Raw genomic sequence first — 16,395 nt, forward strand, 5'->3', positions numbered from 1 at the left:
CCAAATTAATATTTAATACAATGATGAGAAATATGTCATTCACTTGTAAACTTAGGAGTGATATATACAGGTAGAAATAGAAATGGAAAAGATACACAGAGATGTCTAATCTGAACAAAACCATAAGCTTAAATCCGACATTGAGACAAAAAGCAACAAAATGATTTCGATACAGATTTATTTAAACTAATTAATAAAATTGTTTTAATTAAAAAAACAACCATGTGAAACTCCAAAGAGACAGAACAAAACTAGTACCCTAATACAGAATAAAATAAATTGCTACAGAGAGTTCAAAAACGAAATACCGCAGTAAAGTGAAATGTTCATGGTTGACACCGATTCATTATATTTCTATGCTTCCAATGGCATGGAATATTAAAAGATTGTTTATATTTAAGTTCGCTGTGGTCAAGAGTTGTTTTTCAAAACATTTACTACCCTAGTAGTTTTTGATGTTTTTATTTTTGTTAAAAGACTGAAACAAAATACCTCGTAAGAACGAAAGATTTGCTACATTATCGAAAGTCAACAAGATCAACCAACTGTGAAAACAAATTATGCATTACTAAAAGAACATAATTTTCACAGAATTGAAAGATTGTTTTTTTTTTTGTTTTTTTTTTGTGCAATGCATCAGTTTACCTGCACACCACACAAGCAGACAATTGCCATACAGAGGGGCCTAAAAATTGCATCTGATGAAAGAAAATAGTTTTACATAAAAAATAGGTTAAGCAGGAAAAGAAAACACTAAATACTTCTCATGTTACGTAGATACACAATACAATATAATAGAAATGTTAAAAACAGCCCTAAATTTTGTCTTGGACTTTTTTTAGTAACAAAGCTAATTGATTGATATTGCAAAACTGATCACAAACGTATAAGCATGTATCAGGTTGAAGCAAACAAAGAAGGACATAAAAAAGATATGGATAATCATATGCGTATTTAAAAAATATAAAACATATAGAAAATACAATAAATAAATAAATAAATAATAAATAAATAAATCAGTTTCCTAAAGCACAACAACCTTTTACCAAGGGTAAAAGTCATAAATTTATAGACATAAATGTTTTGGATGTGTTTCTTTTAGTAAGTCTTTTTTTTAACTCTTCATTTTGTTTTCATACACTTTAATTTTTAATTTTGAATAGACAATTTCTGCTACAAATATAAAACAACGCAATTCGCTTTCTTCTCATGCTGTAAATTATTATTACACTGCAGGTGGAAGCTCTTCATGTTAAAATCTTATGTTGTATTACATTAATCTATTACTAATTAATCTATTATTAATTAAATTACATTAATCTCTTAAATCTCCAAATACTCTTACATTATTAGGTAAACAGCTTATTTTATCCCTCATTGGCATTTCCATAGCTTTAATGACTAGTATCAGTTTTCATTGTGTAACTGCAGGTTAAAATGTTTCTTTAGGGTGTGGCACTGGCGTTTTTTCAGCATAGCTGATTCTATTTTTAGTTTATCCTGAATTTCCATGCTATGGTATATTAGACAAATCAAATTTGTGTATTCTGAAAATAATCACATATGAATGTCATATTTAATAATATTTTTATTGTTCAGTCGTCTTTGATAGAAGTGAATTGATGGAATACAAAATATTTTTACATTAAAGTTGTGTCTGATTGAGTGCGTTGTCTTAATGTTTGTAATTGTTTTGTTAGGTAATATAATTTAATAGTTTAATCACCTTAGCATTTCATTTGCTGTGTTCTGGAGAAGTTGTTAAACTATTTATCCGATTTTAACTTGTTACATAATAGAATATTGTTTATACTGTACAACCGTTAAAGCAAACTTCTGTTGTTGAATGCTTTTACTGGTTTCGACAAGATAAAATTTAAAAGATTTTATTGCCATATGTCATCTGTAAAATTGTCAAAATGTTTTTAAAAATAACAACCTCAAAAGAAACAGAAGCAACATAAACTTGATAACTTTTACCAACCACTGGACGAACACGTCAAATACAAGTATGTATTTAATACATATATGTAGGATATTATTGTATTTGTTGCGTAAAAGAGTTTTGTTTGTTTTTGTTTTAGGTAAAAAGTAGTAAAGATGGACGGAAAAGATACCACAATGAGATAATTACCATAACATTACTGTATAATATAAACCCAAAGTAAAACTACATCTGAACAAACCTTACAGAAAGCAATAACAAAACTAAATCCAAATACATGCATTTTGATTGCACCAATAAGTTACTTTTTGTTATTTAATATGTAGATGAAAAGAAATGCAGCGTCAAATAATTTCGCTAGAATACTTGAGAAAGATCAGAATTAACGAATTTTTCAATTGAAAATACTGCAGCATCTTCCTGAAAAACAAACATGCGCGGACGCAAGTATATGAAAGAAAAAATAGAATACGACAATGTATTAATAAAGAAAGGTACGATAAATAGATTTCGTTATAGACATGCTAAGGATATTGATTCTGTTTGTTGCTACAATATCAATATTGCGTCATATAAGTTCCTGATTCAATACAGCTGTACCGTTGAAGTACTTTTAATTACATGTTTTAAATAGTTTAAAGTACATTCTTTCAATTTTTGTCTGTTTTGAATCAACAAACTCTGGATCTTATATGATCGAACTCGAGAATAGTAATTGATGCTAGTTAGTTGTTGAAAACACTGGGTATCCTTTTATTCATGTGTGGGATACGAAATGTTTTCTTTTGAATGTGTGTGTGTGTGTGTTTAATTTGGATTGTTAACTTAGCTTTAACAATCTTTCAGCCATATAGCGACGATGTCTGCAGTGTGACAGTTTATAGTGATGTCTAGCAATGGGGCATCATGCTGCAGACACGTAGCATGATGTCCCACCGAGTCACATTATCCTGACACCAGGCCGACCAATCGTAACACTAACCTCTTAACGCGGAGCGCCTAGCGAGAAAGCTGTTAGTAATATTTTGGTAAGTCTTTGGTTAGATCCCGCGATCTTCCGCATCCGATGCGGACGCTCTAACCACTAAGCCACCAGAGCGGTCTTTCCTTTGGATAGAAACCAGTATCATAAAAGTTAACGTTATCCTTCATGTCATTTAAAGTGTGTTCGTCTCAAAATAGATGCACAGTGAATCTGTATCAGGTAAGAATAATTTCAATGTATCACATTTTGATTTAGCTTATCATACTAAAATTCACACATTAGTCATTCAGATAACTCTAACAATGTAGATCCAATGAACACTTGTTTTGATTCATTTGATTTCTCAAATGTTTACCTTTACGTCACAGTAAATAATTGTTCTTCTTGCAAATTATAGTTTTGTTTAGCAGTTTCTTATAAAATATTTTCATCAGCATATATTTTAACCCTTGTTTAGTTCCCGAGATTTTCGATTTGTTTACCAAATGCAGCTTTGCTAATTGATTTTTTTATTAAAAGATTGTTGCGAAATCATCATTAGCTTTTCCTTAAATTTGTGCTTAGTTAAGTGTAAGATATTAACCGTGATTGCTGTTCAAATAAGAAATCTCTCGTACTTTTAACAATTTTAAACCGAATTTTGTGTAATCCTTTACATTTTTGTAGTGACTGGCATTTCTCTCTTTATGCTTCAGTCTGCACGATGCCTTTCTGTCAGTTTCTTTTGTAACGTTGTACTCATTTATCAGTTTCTTCTGCAACTATGACAAATGTTATATATATATATATATATATATATATATATATATATATATATATATATATATATATATATATATATATATATATATATATATATATATATCTGGAATGAATGTCTCTGTCGCAAACGGTTATCTTTCAAATTTTTACACCAGTGTATGGGAATCTCAACAGTTGAAAACGTCATCAGCTTAACCCCCGTCATCTAGTATTTTGAACAAATGTTTTCCAAACTACTTAACCTGTTAGTCAGTTCCCGTTGTAATGTTAAGAACTCCCCAAACCATAAACGTAGTTGATTACTTGGTACATAATAAATCACTCCCACCTTGACTCAATTGTTTTTTTATTCATTCATATTTATTTTTGGAGGTTGTTTGTGTTGTACCATACTAACTCCACCTGTTATACCACTGCCAATCATCATGAACATGAATAGTCTGTTAAAGTTTAAAGTTATAAACGAATATTCTTAAAATGAACAGGATTAATTTAGTCATTTTTAAAATAAATAAATTCCAATTTTTTAAAATTACAAATATCACATATCCTCAGCATATACAGCATGACATAACATTCGTGTAGATCTCCAAGTGTTTTCAGATTGAGACATTCCATGACAACCTGAACATGCAGAAAATCGTCATTCAATATGTTCGAATTGTAATCGCTGAGTGAATCATGTTTATGTTCGAATTGTAATCGCTGAGTGAATCATGTCCCTGGTTGGTTTATCTGTTTTGTTAAACCTTTTTAATGTTATACTTGTATTTATATTGATAAATGTCTTTCCTCAAATAGGTAGACTTAAGCTTCGTTCTCCTATCCGACTTTGGTTTATTATATATATATATATATATATATATATATATATATATATATATATATATATATATATATATATATATATATATATATATATATATATATATATATATGTGTGTGTGTGTGTGTGTGTGTGTGTGTGTGTGTGTGTGTGTGAATTTCATTGTTTGTTTGTTAGTTTTATTTTATTTTATTCAATTACACTGTAATGTAACAATGTAAGCTGGACTTGAACTAGTCCAAAATCGAGTTAATTTCTGCTTGACCTGAGTGACTTTTGTTTTATTCATTTTATGTAAACAACTATTACATAGCTAAAATATTCATTATGTATATGGTCTTATTATCAGGATCTTTATTAATAGAAAAAGCAAATATGTGTATTTGGGTCGTGGTTTTGTAACTTCTTAAATGAGTTTTACAGGTTATGGTTTTGATTTGGTAAACATCAGGATCATTCTGAAAGTTTTTTTTTCTTCATTAGGTAACATTTGTTTTTGTTAGAAAATGCGAGTTTTGACTCGAGGTCAAACAGAGAACTATATAATTTTGTAATTGTGAGGTCTTGGTCATTTGTGCTTTAACATCTAGTACTTTCATGTTGTATTATGTAGGGCTAAAGTGTATTTTCTTCAAATTATTGAATTCACGTGATTATTTTCGATGGAAACACAAAGGTGCTCTGATAAAATTCTTGGATAGAGACATTTACTGGAATTTAGTGTATTAAAACCTGTAACATATTAGTGTGATTCAGCAAAAGACTGTTGACACATCAACACTCTGTAAGCTATAACATACACCTTATTGCCTTCAAGTTTTGGATATTTTAGGGACTTGTTCTGAGCTTTGATCAGGACTTTCAATTATTAGGACTTGTGTCTGTAATTCTTGGATTATTTTGGGATTTAGTTCTTTTTTAAAATCATTTTCACTTGAAATTTTAGGGAAATAAATTTTACAAAGCTTAGGCATAACAGGTGTCACATTTGTAAACTATTTCAATGTTTCTGTGAACCTGGCATCACTCAGTATATTTGCCAGCAGTCCTACAGACTGTTCCATAAATTTAAAGCTATCAACAGGAACAATGGTTCTTTTTAAAAGAAATCAACAAGATACAATTACTTAAACTCAAGCATATATAAATTTGCACAATATTACAATGTGATCAAAATACACCAAGAATTTGAGCCAGTACTTGCCTGTCAAAATCTTTTGTAAAAACGTTTAGTAATCATTCAGGTTATAATTGCTGTTCTGAAATTTATGTTAATTAATTCTTGCTGACAGATTATTAAAAAATACAAACATAGGGTACTGGGGCTAAATTTTAAATCTTCAAACATTTTGCACTTCATTGTTTTCTTAAGTAAGTGGTTATTCTAAGATATTTACATATCAGACAAGTACACAGTATTATTTAGGCAGTTGGTTATATAAATGAATTTGCAACATTCAAAGCGTCTATAATATCAGTGGTACATTATAAATCGCTATTTTGGGGGTTTGTTGCAAAAGAACGCTCAGATCCTTCTTCCATAATCAGATTCCCTTAAAGTGTTTCTTTTCATTCCTTGGCAAACCTGTCGACTATAAAATCTGTATGGTATGGCATGCATTTCTTCATTGTTTATTATCATGATCACCTGCCATTTTTAACATAGATCTCACAGCATAAAAGAACATATACCAATTTTTCATATCAACACATGCATTTTTGTTCTCAAACCATTCAAGCAAATCTGTGTATGAGCTTAAACTTACCAAATCATGTGTAATGTTAAATATTCAATTATGTTAAACATCCATTCTGACATTTCACTTATTTCTTGCTCAAATTTGGCATATTAAACATAAATATCTATTATTTAATTCCTGTTCATTACAATTATAGGTCTATGGGAATCATTCCATACTCAGCTTTTTCTGCTTCTTGCATTGGTAATCCCATAACTCTAATCATTAAGTCTATTTCAGCTTTCACATAACCAAATGGTAAGATGTCTCTATTAATGGCATTCTTAAAAATTAGTTGAATGCCAATTTAATATTCATACGTCTTGATTTTTGCCAGTGTCAGATCTGTACTTATTTACCTTTATTTTGAAAGAGTAATATCTTGTCTGTTTATTCTTTTCTACCTGTAATGCATATCAACTAGGATTGTTATTTTTTTCTCAATTGTTTTTGGTATTGTTGAATTAAATATCAAAGTGTTCATTTTGATTTATTTCACTAAAAATATTTATATTTAACTAATATTTTTGCTTGATATATGAAAAACAACTTGATAAACAACTTTTGGCATCGATTTTAGCATGGGTCAAGCATGGCAAATGGGCCCTAGCCATAAAGTTTTATTTCCTCTGCAATAAAGGAGCATACACAAATCAAAACACTGGTTTTGTACTGCATCATCAGTGTGAAAGTCTTAAAAGGCAGTCTCGTGAATTTTCAACTCCCTGTGACCTTGAGGTCTTATCCATCATAGACGTTAGGCTAGATTCGCTTAAGTACTTGCCGATATTTGTGAAAATCTGGAGCCATGCAGTACATAGATGGGGTATCCACAAAATTACTAGGCATTGCTACAGACAGGTACTGGAACCATTAGCTGCGTCTTTATCTTGCATACATTGCACCAATGCTATATTGTAATAGATCTAATCTAATGTTTACCTTGCAGGTATTTACACTGTAAAGTAATAAAAAAAATTGCATTCGCTGCTTAGGTAATTTATTTTGTTTGTCTGATAGTATTTTTGCTCCAACAGAGACTGCATTTTTATTTTAATGCTATATCACGTAGAGTTAGAACATAATGGATGCAATAATTTGAATCAATTAAGCTCACTTTAAGCAAGAAGTGATGGTAAGGTACTTACGCTCATAACCGGTCCAGTGGCCTAGTGGTTAGAGCATCCCCCTCGATCGCAATAGGTCGTGGGTTCGATTCCCCGGCCAAGTCATACCAAAGACTTACAAAAAATGTACTAACAGCTGCCTTGCTTGGCGCTCAGCATTAAGAGATTAGTGTTAGGACTGGTCAACCTGATGTCAGGATAATGTGACTGGGTGAGACATCATGCTACATGTCTGCGGCATGATGACCCAGTGCTAGACGTCACTGCAGGGGGGGGGGGGGCGAATCCGACATTTTGTCCAATCGTCATTTGGCTTAATTAGTACTTTCTGCACTCAGCGGATCCGGTGTCGTCAGCGCCCGGTAAAAAAAAAACGACGTCGTCGTCGAGGGGATCGTCCGGACGTCATTTGGTTTAATTAATACCTTCTGCGCGTCGATCCCAGCGTCGTCAGCGTCCGGTAAACACAGCGACGACCGCGTCGATGTCATCGCCCCCCCTGCTGCTTACAATTTAACCGAATATTTGGTCAAGTCCGATACGATATCGTGTCCGAGGGTCATGTAAATTTATCGTTACAAATCCATGTGGGGTCGACTGAGCATGACTAAAAAAGTTTCGAAAAACATTAAAGTCCATGTCACCGCCGCACCATGTCTGCCAAATATTTCGTAGCGTGTGTGTATCAACGCCGTTGAATACAGCAAGAATATTGCAGTTGTCTCTGATTACTTTTGGAATCTGAGTGTATCGTTGAGTGACATATATCACGTCAGTGTTTTTATGCCTGCCTCTGGAAAATATCCTAGCTGGGTTTTTTTGATTGTCTAACATAACATCATCGTACACGACTAAATTGTTAACGTCGCCATCAATATCATCGATACCTGGTGCATCATTGATATCTGTAATAAACTCAATAACATTTTTTTTAGCGATCGCTGATGCATTCTCGTTGAAATCTTTTAACACCTCGTAGCATCGTTGATCATCTACGCTAGGAGCAACCAAATACAACTTATCCCACTTCATCCATCTCATTATTAAATTGAGTAACAATTGCGTCTTGCCGGATCCAGATGGTCCGATGATAATCATCCGGATCGAGTTTGGTAACGCTGCAACATGCTTAACTGGTTCTCTTGTTTTAGTCGCTGAAAAGTCAATTATATTCATGTCTCTATACATAAATTATGGATCTATATTGTGTAAAGTGTAGAGTGCGTACTGGCACAAATGATATGACAACCGCTACAACAAAAAATAACAGATCGGCGCTTACTGGCAAGTGTGCACAATGCGGTACAAAGAAATTTAGATTTATTTCTATTAGACCCGGAGATGTTTTAAAAAAAAGCGAGGAGGTGATATTGCAGCCAAGTTATCAAAACTCCCCGGAACCCCGTGGGCAAAGTATCCAGGAGAAAAACACCTCCCAGGATATAGCTACTGTGGCCCCGGAACACGATTAGATATCAGACTCGATGATCAAAATCAGCCCAAACCCGGTGAGTATCCAATAAACGCTATCGATAAGGCGTGTCATGCTCATGATGTTGCTTACAACAAAAGTAGCGATCTGCAACAGCGTCATATCGCGGATGTAAAATTAATTCACGCGTTAAATACCATTCCTGATAAATCCTTCAAAGAAAAATTAGCCTCATGGTTGGTAAAATCGGCTATGAAAGGTAAATTAATGACTGGAAGCGGAGCTTCTCGCGCTGGTAATTGAAAACGCTAGCGTTTATAACAACAACATGGAATCCATCTATTATTCTCCGAGAGGATACTGGAAGGGGAAGGCCGCAATTGGTAAGCTTGCAAGCGCTGCAAAGGTAACAAAGGCCACTGCGGCTAATTGGTTATCCAAACAGGCTATATGGCAAATCTATCTACCACCGCCTAAACAAATCAACTTCTCGCGCTTTGATGTCAGCGTACCTAATGAAGTTCATCAGGCTGATATACTATTTCTTCCGCATGACAACGGTTACAAATACGCGCTAACCGTAGTTGATGTTGCGAGTCGATACAAACAAGCGGAGCCGTTAAAAACAAAGTCAGCAACTGAAGTAGCCGCTGCGTTTGAAAGAATTTATCGAAGGGGTCCTCTGCGCTGGCCAAATCTATTACAAGTTGATCCTGGTAGTGAATTTCGCGGCGCTGTTTTATCAACGCTGAAACATCATAGCGTCGCGATACGACGAGGTCATACTGCGCTACATCGTGATCAGGCAATTGTTGAACGATTCAATCGGACTCTTGCTGAACGGTTATTTGGATATCAATACGCGAAGGAATTTATCCAAGAAAAACGATCTCGTGAATGGGTCAAAAGGTTGCCAGGCGTAATTGCAGCGTTAAATAACGAGATTACCCGAGCAATCAACATGAAGCCCAGCGACGCGATTAAAGAAAAGTATATACCCGGAAGATCAAAAATAGATAGCGTTTCCAAGCCGATTCTCGGCGATGTCACTGTTAGATATCTGTATGAACCAGGAGAGCTTGAAGGCGGTAAAAAAAGAGCTACTGATCCTATCTGGAGTGTTACCACACATAACATATCAACGATAACACGATCAACTGGTAGACCACCGATCTATAGACTGGATCCAACTGCCCCACAGCGGGGGTTTACACGCGAGCAACTACAAGTGATACCTGACGATACTCAATTGCCCCCGCGTGGTCTTAACTAGCGCCGTTGCGTCTATTGCACTCAAGACAGGTCAATCTCACATTGTTTTTGACATGACCGAAACTGTTATCGATCCTGTCCACGGTAAATTGGCGAGCGTCTTTATCCGAATAGCGCCAACTCATTATACAATTACAACTCGCGCAGTGATTATTCTGTTGTTGTCGTAACGCAATTATTAATTCGGCATCAATATCAAAACGCCGCTGTTTTTTTTATCCTGTTGGCGGTAACCCGAGAGTTTTCTATCAATGACGCTTGCATCGATGATGTCGTTGTCGTTGGTGACTCCGTCACTGACTCCGTCAATAACAATTCTTCGAAGCTGATTTATCCTCCGTACTCGGGACACTGCAAGATAGACTAGATTCGACCATTCGATGCGATTATCAACTATCCAAACAATTGTGTCCGTGATGGTTAGTCCCTGCGAGGAATGTATTGTTGTTGCGTATCCTAGCGTCCACGGGGATTTATCAGCACGTAGCGCGTCCTCGACGACGCTGATATCAACGAGCACAATATCATTCAGCACGAGAATTTGTTTTTCTGTCCGGCCTGGAATCTCAACTTCAATGTTCTGCCGCCGTGTATCCGCGGGTCTATAGCATAACGGCACTGGGCGCGTTGGAAACTTTTCCTTATGCAACGTAAACAACTTCCGCTGAAGTGTGTCTCTGACTATCTTTCTACTCGCTACAATCAAATCGTTTGGTCTCCATGTTTCCCAGAATTCATTTAACGGCGTTTCCGGAATCACCTCGCGGATTATTTCACACTGAATTCTATCCGGCTGTAATCTGATTAATTTTTTAACCTCGCGCAGTTGTTCATCAAGTGCTCGGTAATCAGTATCGGTTTCTTCATAATAGTCCACAAAACCCTTTAACCAATCATGCGGGCCCTCGCCGACAAATGGTGGTGGTTGACCATGGTCGCCACACATGATCACCGCTGTATTCGCGAGCGGCAACCAATCAAGAAACATTTGTAAAACATCTAACGAAACAGTACATATTTCATCCCAGATGATAACCTCAGGAATAAATTTTTCACCCATTCGATCAGGAGTGCACTCACCGCCGCTGTATCGAAAAAAGCTGTGATAAGTAACGGCGTCAACATTTCGTTGTTTTATTTCTCGCGCTAGTCTATGGGTCGGTGTAAGCACGATTATACTTGCCCGCGTTCGAAATAATTCAATTGCCCGAGTCGTCTTTCCTGACCCGCCACAGCCGCTTAAATAAACCGTCTTGTGTCTACAAATTGGATCAGAACACGGTGGTGCATTAGACCATTCTGATAATTTATCACCGCGTAGGTAATTGTTTTCAACGGTGACATCTGCTGACGGGGAATAATCGCGTCGTATTTCATTTTTAATTCTCCATGTACCCCAACTCTCGTCCGGACTAGTAAACTCGGCTACGTTTTCCTTATACGCTACGTCAACATAAAACGAATCAACGGCTACTCTAACCGCGGTGTCGGGGAATCTATTTATCATCGAGAATAAATTGATAGCGGCGTAACCCAGCATAGACGCCCTCAAATGTGGATACGCCGGGCTGTCTCCATCGCTGTAGGTAACAACTGTACCCAACCTTGTTCCATTGGACAAGAAAGCTGTTTCGCAGTTCACGTATCTATTTTTCGCCACTGCGTCCTTGATTACGAAATCATATTCTGCGTCATCTATAATCAGCCGTGAGCAATATCGTTTGTAGTCGCAGTTTTTTCCACCTTGTGTGAACTTACCGATTATTCTTCTACCGAGATCTTTTGCCTCGTGGTTTCGTTGGTTGAATATCCTCCTGGACCATTCGACGATATATTCCTCGTCGGCATCGATGTGTTTTCTGGATTCGTCAATTATGCTATCTAGACGCTCTGGTTCTGGTAACCAGACTTCAGTCTGCGCCCGATATGATATAATCGCGTCACTGACAATCAACGAAATTAGCATTTTACAATCAATCATATACCGTAGCAGCGCTATTGGCAGCCACTTCTTTTCAGCCATGTGTCTACCGATCCAAATATAGCAACAGCGATGAAGTCCTGCCGCGAACTCAAATGATACTATGCGAGCGAATCCGGTTAAATCAAAATCAGGCAGTGGTCCATTAATAGCAACACGAGTCATTTCATGTCTGGGGTGTCCAAATCGTTTGAAATACTCAGCGGCGGATCCATACCCGAGAAAACTCGCTGGATAACAGGCAACCATATCAACGGAAATCATAGCGTCGCGGTTGTATTCAGTGTTCCATAGTCCACCGTGATAGTATTCCAAACAACTGGATTGTACATCCGGTAGAAATTCCTTGCGCGTTGGACTCCACGCATTTTTCCTTGCTGCAACATGAGCTACAACCGATGGAATCGTAAAACAATTTGTTAGCAGTTGTTCATCATGCTCTTCAAATTCTATGGCGGTTTTTTTCATCCTGTTGTGAAATGCTTCAGTGCGGTATAATTCACCGTTTGGTCTTACAAACTGATCAAAAGTATCAGCGCTGCGAAGTAACCACACTGATACAGGGTCGTTTTTACACAAACAAGCAATAGCATCAAATAGTTTCCTCTCCGCGAGAAGCCCGTTCTCTTCCAGGAATTCCCCCGGGATATACTTTACCGTTCTATCCCGTGGAAACACTGTGATCGCGGGCGTCCATGCGTGTTCGTTATGATCAATAATTTTGATTGGGGCCCCATTTGATTTGTACTTTGATTCGTATAATACTTCACCGGTTATCGTTGTAACGGTTATTGGAAATCTCAACGACGTTTCTAATCTCGCTATGTCGCTGATGGTTGCTCCACGCTCTTTTACGGTTAGTTCCCACTGGTTGATTTTGCTACGTCGTAAATCTGTCAATTTGTTTCCTCGACACGCATTTGTAAAATGCTCTATTACTCGTTCTGCTACACAATTTACCCCCGTTGACTGTTTCATTGGTTTCAGTTTTCCGATATCAGGTTTCTTATTTAACGGGTATATTCCATAAACAACTGCTGTTTCAGGATACGCTCGTTCATAGTATGGTCTGTCAATTCCGGTTAACAGCCCCGGCTTGGAGTCGCGGCTAACAATGACTGTTTTCTTGTCGCTGAGAACTGGTTCAAATTTATCACGTATGATCCAATCACCTGATTCCACCCGGACAATGAATTTTACTCTGAAGAAATACCTTTTACCGTCAAGTTGTGATATTATCGTTGCTGCGCGGTTGTCGTTCATGGTAGCATCAACAACGCCATCAATTCGAAATGTTGACCAACTATGAGATGCGCCATCACGCTTGAATTCATCGATACAATCGCGTATTTTACTCAACAGGGTTCTATCGTTTATTAACGCTTTTGGTGCGTCCTTGAGGACTCTATCGAGATTGAACTTAATATTTTTCCAGGGCTTAATTGCTGCTAATCTCTCGAACTCATCCATATAATTAAAACAAGTATTTAAATGAAAGAATATAGTATAATGAATCACTGCAAATGGTTGATGATTGGGTCGACAACCCCGTGCAATAAATCATGTAGAGGTGAATTCTGCGGGTACCATTTACAAAGCGTTCGTAATGGTTCTCTTGGCCCCCTCCCGTGCTTGGTTTGCCACGTCGGTGTAAGAGGAAAATCGCAGTTGTGTATTAATTGTGGCGGAAAGCGATACAGGGAACTAAAACGCTATTATGACAAACGAATAAAAAACGCCGTCATTGAACCCACCGCTGACTTCGTCATCAAAACCCCCCAAGACTACGTTGAAAGATTCATAATTAAACCAAATAATAAATTAGACAAGTAGTATTATTATATAAATGGACCAAGAGTTCAGACCTCACCCCTTGCTCGTCAATTACGAGGCATCTCGCGACGGCATTGTTAGAAACCGCAAACTGAAGAAGCCGGTTGGATGGAAAAACAATCACGGGTATTTAATGTTTGGTGCCGGAAAGAAGAAGTATCTTGTTCACAGGGTGGTATATGAAGCGTTTAAGGGGCCAATCGAGGATGGTTTCGTTATTGATCACATTGATTCTGATTGTCTAAATAATTCTCTTGCAAACCTGCAAGCCATCTCTCAGAGTGAAAACAATAAAAAAGGCCAAACTGGTAAGTTTTCAAAGCAAGCAAGGGGTGTTAAATCGTTTGATACAACAACTCACGAAGAAAAAATATTTCAGTCGATGAACGAGGCGGGAAAATATTTCGATATTTGTAGAGCCTCAATACGAAAAGTAGCAGAACGAGTATATCAAACAGCGATCTCAAAAAGGACGGGCCACAGAATTCGATTTTCATATGTAACAGAAATCAGCGAGTGACGAAGTCACCGGCGCCTATGGCGCTGACGAGGTCATGTCTGTTCCGGAAGAAAACAAAGTATTCAGTATTGTTGAACACCTCGGGATTGATACACGGGGTTCATTTTTTTTTATTTAAAAACAAGATGTTTTATAAGAATAATGAATATCGAAGACATCAATAATATATTAGCCGAGATTTCAAAATTAAAAAATCAAGGAATTGAATTATCTGATGGTCTCGACAGTGAAAAAATATTATCCGATTATGAAATTATTAACGAGCAATCAAAACGGGGACGTTTTACCCTGGCCCGCGAGTACTTTTTTATAAAACGATTACAACATACGATCAATGAAAACTTGTACCACAATGACGCAAATGCATTCATTGGACTATTCACTGCCGTTAAAATAATACGAAAAAAACTCGGACGTGTTTATGAACGACGCCGGGAGATTTCTAGTAAGATCAAAAACATTAGAAGGATTATAGACGAAAACTCCGGCGAGAAATTAGAAATTGCTTCGCAATTGCAATAATGGTAGGCGAATCACTTACTACTCGGCTAGCCAGAGAGCGGCTAGCGGCGCTTAAAAAGTTCATACCGTTACGAGACAGGGTCCGAGAACAACTTCAAACGCGGCAGCAACTACAAACCGATTTTACTGTTGGAAGCGAACAACTCTTTGCCCCGGTAACTAAAGCGACTAAGGATGTTACGGCGGCAACTGTGCCCGTCCTCGATGCGCTTGAAAAGATAGCGGCTCAAACCGAACAAACAAAAAGGTCTTTAGAAACACTCCCTGCAAAAATAGCGGCTGCTACAACACGGAGGCCACCACCACTCGCTATAACCGAACCACAAGAACCTTATGTTACAATGGCCGACGAGGAAGAACCAGGCGCCACCGCAAGAGAACCAGAAGAAGAAATACCGGAAGAAACACCGGAAGAAACACCGGAAGAAAAAGAGAAAAGGGGGAATATACCCAGTAATATACTCAAGAAGAGCACAATAGATCAAATTAGAGACCTCAGCAGCAGCAGGGAAGAATTAATTGATTTTACCGCCAACAATTTTGCTAAGAGCATACGAGATAAGGAGCATATCAATAGCGGTTACGAGAAAAATATAAAGTCGTTAAAGGATTGGACAAGAATAGTGTATTTAGCGAGTGAATACAAGAATACATTACTACGTGGTGATGGCCCCGATTACGACGCATTCCACAAGGAAGTTGAAAAAAGGGTAAAACAAAAAAAAAGGAAAAGGATACTCTGTTGGCAAAGAATCCTACGGCGTTACCTGTCCTAACAGTGTTCTCAGTGATATATCACGGCTAGAGGTACTAATCGGAGGAAAACGAGCCGGAAATAACTCTCCGGAAATAATCAATGAGGCCGCTGATATTTGCAAGCGGTTATTTACGGGCGGTATCATGGACGTTAGTGCGTATCGAACGCTCATAGACGAACTCGTGGATGATTAAAAAAATTATCGTTTTTGTTAATTCTGACCGTTTTTGGTCGTTTTTTTGACCGTTTTTGACCGTTTTTCGAGGGCAAAAACCCCAGGAAATCATTTAGAGAAAATCGATGTTTTTGCTGAAAAATCGAAAAAAAACGACTATAGGCAACAAAAAATGACCAAAAATGACCAAAAATCAAGAAAAAACCGGAAAAAAACCGGATTTTTATCGAGGGCAAAAACCCAAGGAAATTTTGATAAAATTTATTCCGGTTTTCCACAGGAGGAAATGTCAGAATAATTATTCATAAGAACTATGACAGTTCCCCCATCGATGGAAACTGGTCAGAGTAAAAAATGTTTTACAAAACTAACCCGCCACACATGTCAACCGTTTGCAAAATTATATAATATTGTAAATCCGCGTCAATTTTGGTCGTTTTTGGTTGGTTTTTGAGGGCAAAAACCCCAGGAAATCATTTAGAGAAAATCGATGTTTTTGCTGAAAAATCGAAAAAAAAC

This window comes from Sinohyriopsis cumingii, chromosome 8 (assembly GCF_028554795.1).
Source record: "Sinohyriopsis cumingii isolate HCF-2022 chromosome 8, ASM2855479v2, whole genome shotgun sequence".
In the NCBI taxonomy this organism is placed as follows: Eukaryota; Metazoa; Mollusca; class Bivalvia; order Unionida; family Unionidae; genus Sinohyriopsis; species Sinohyriopsis cumingii.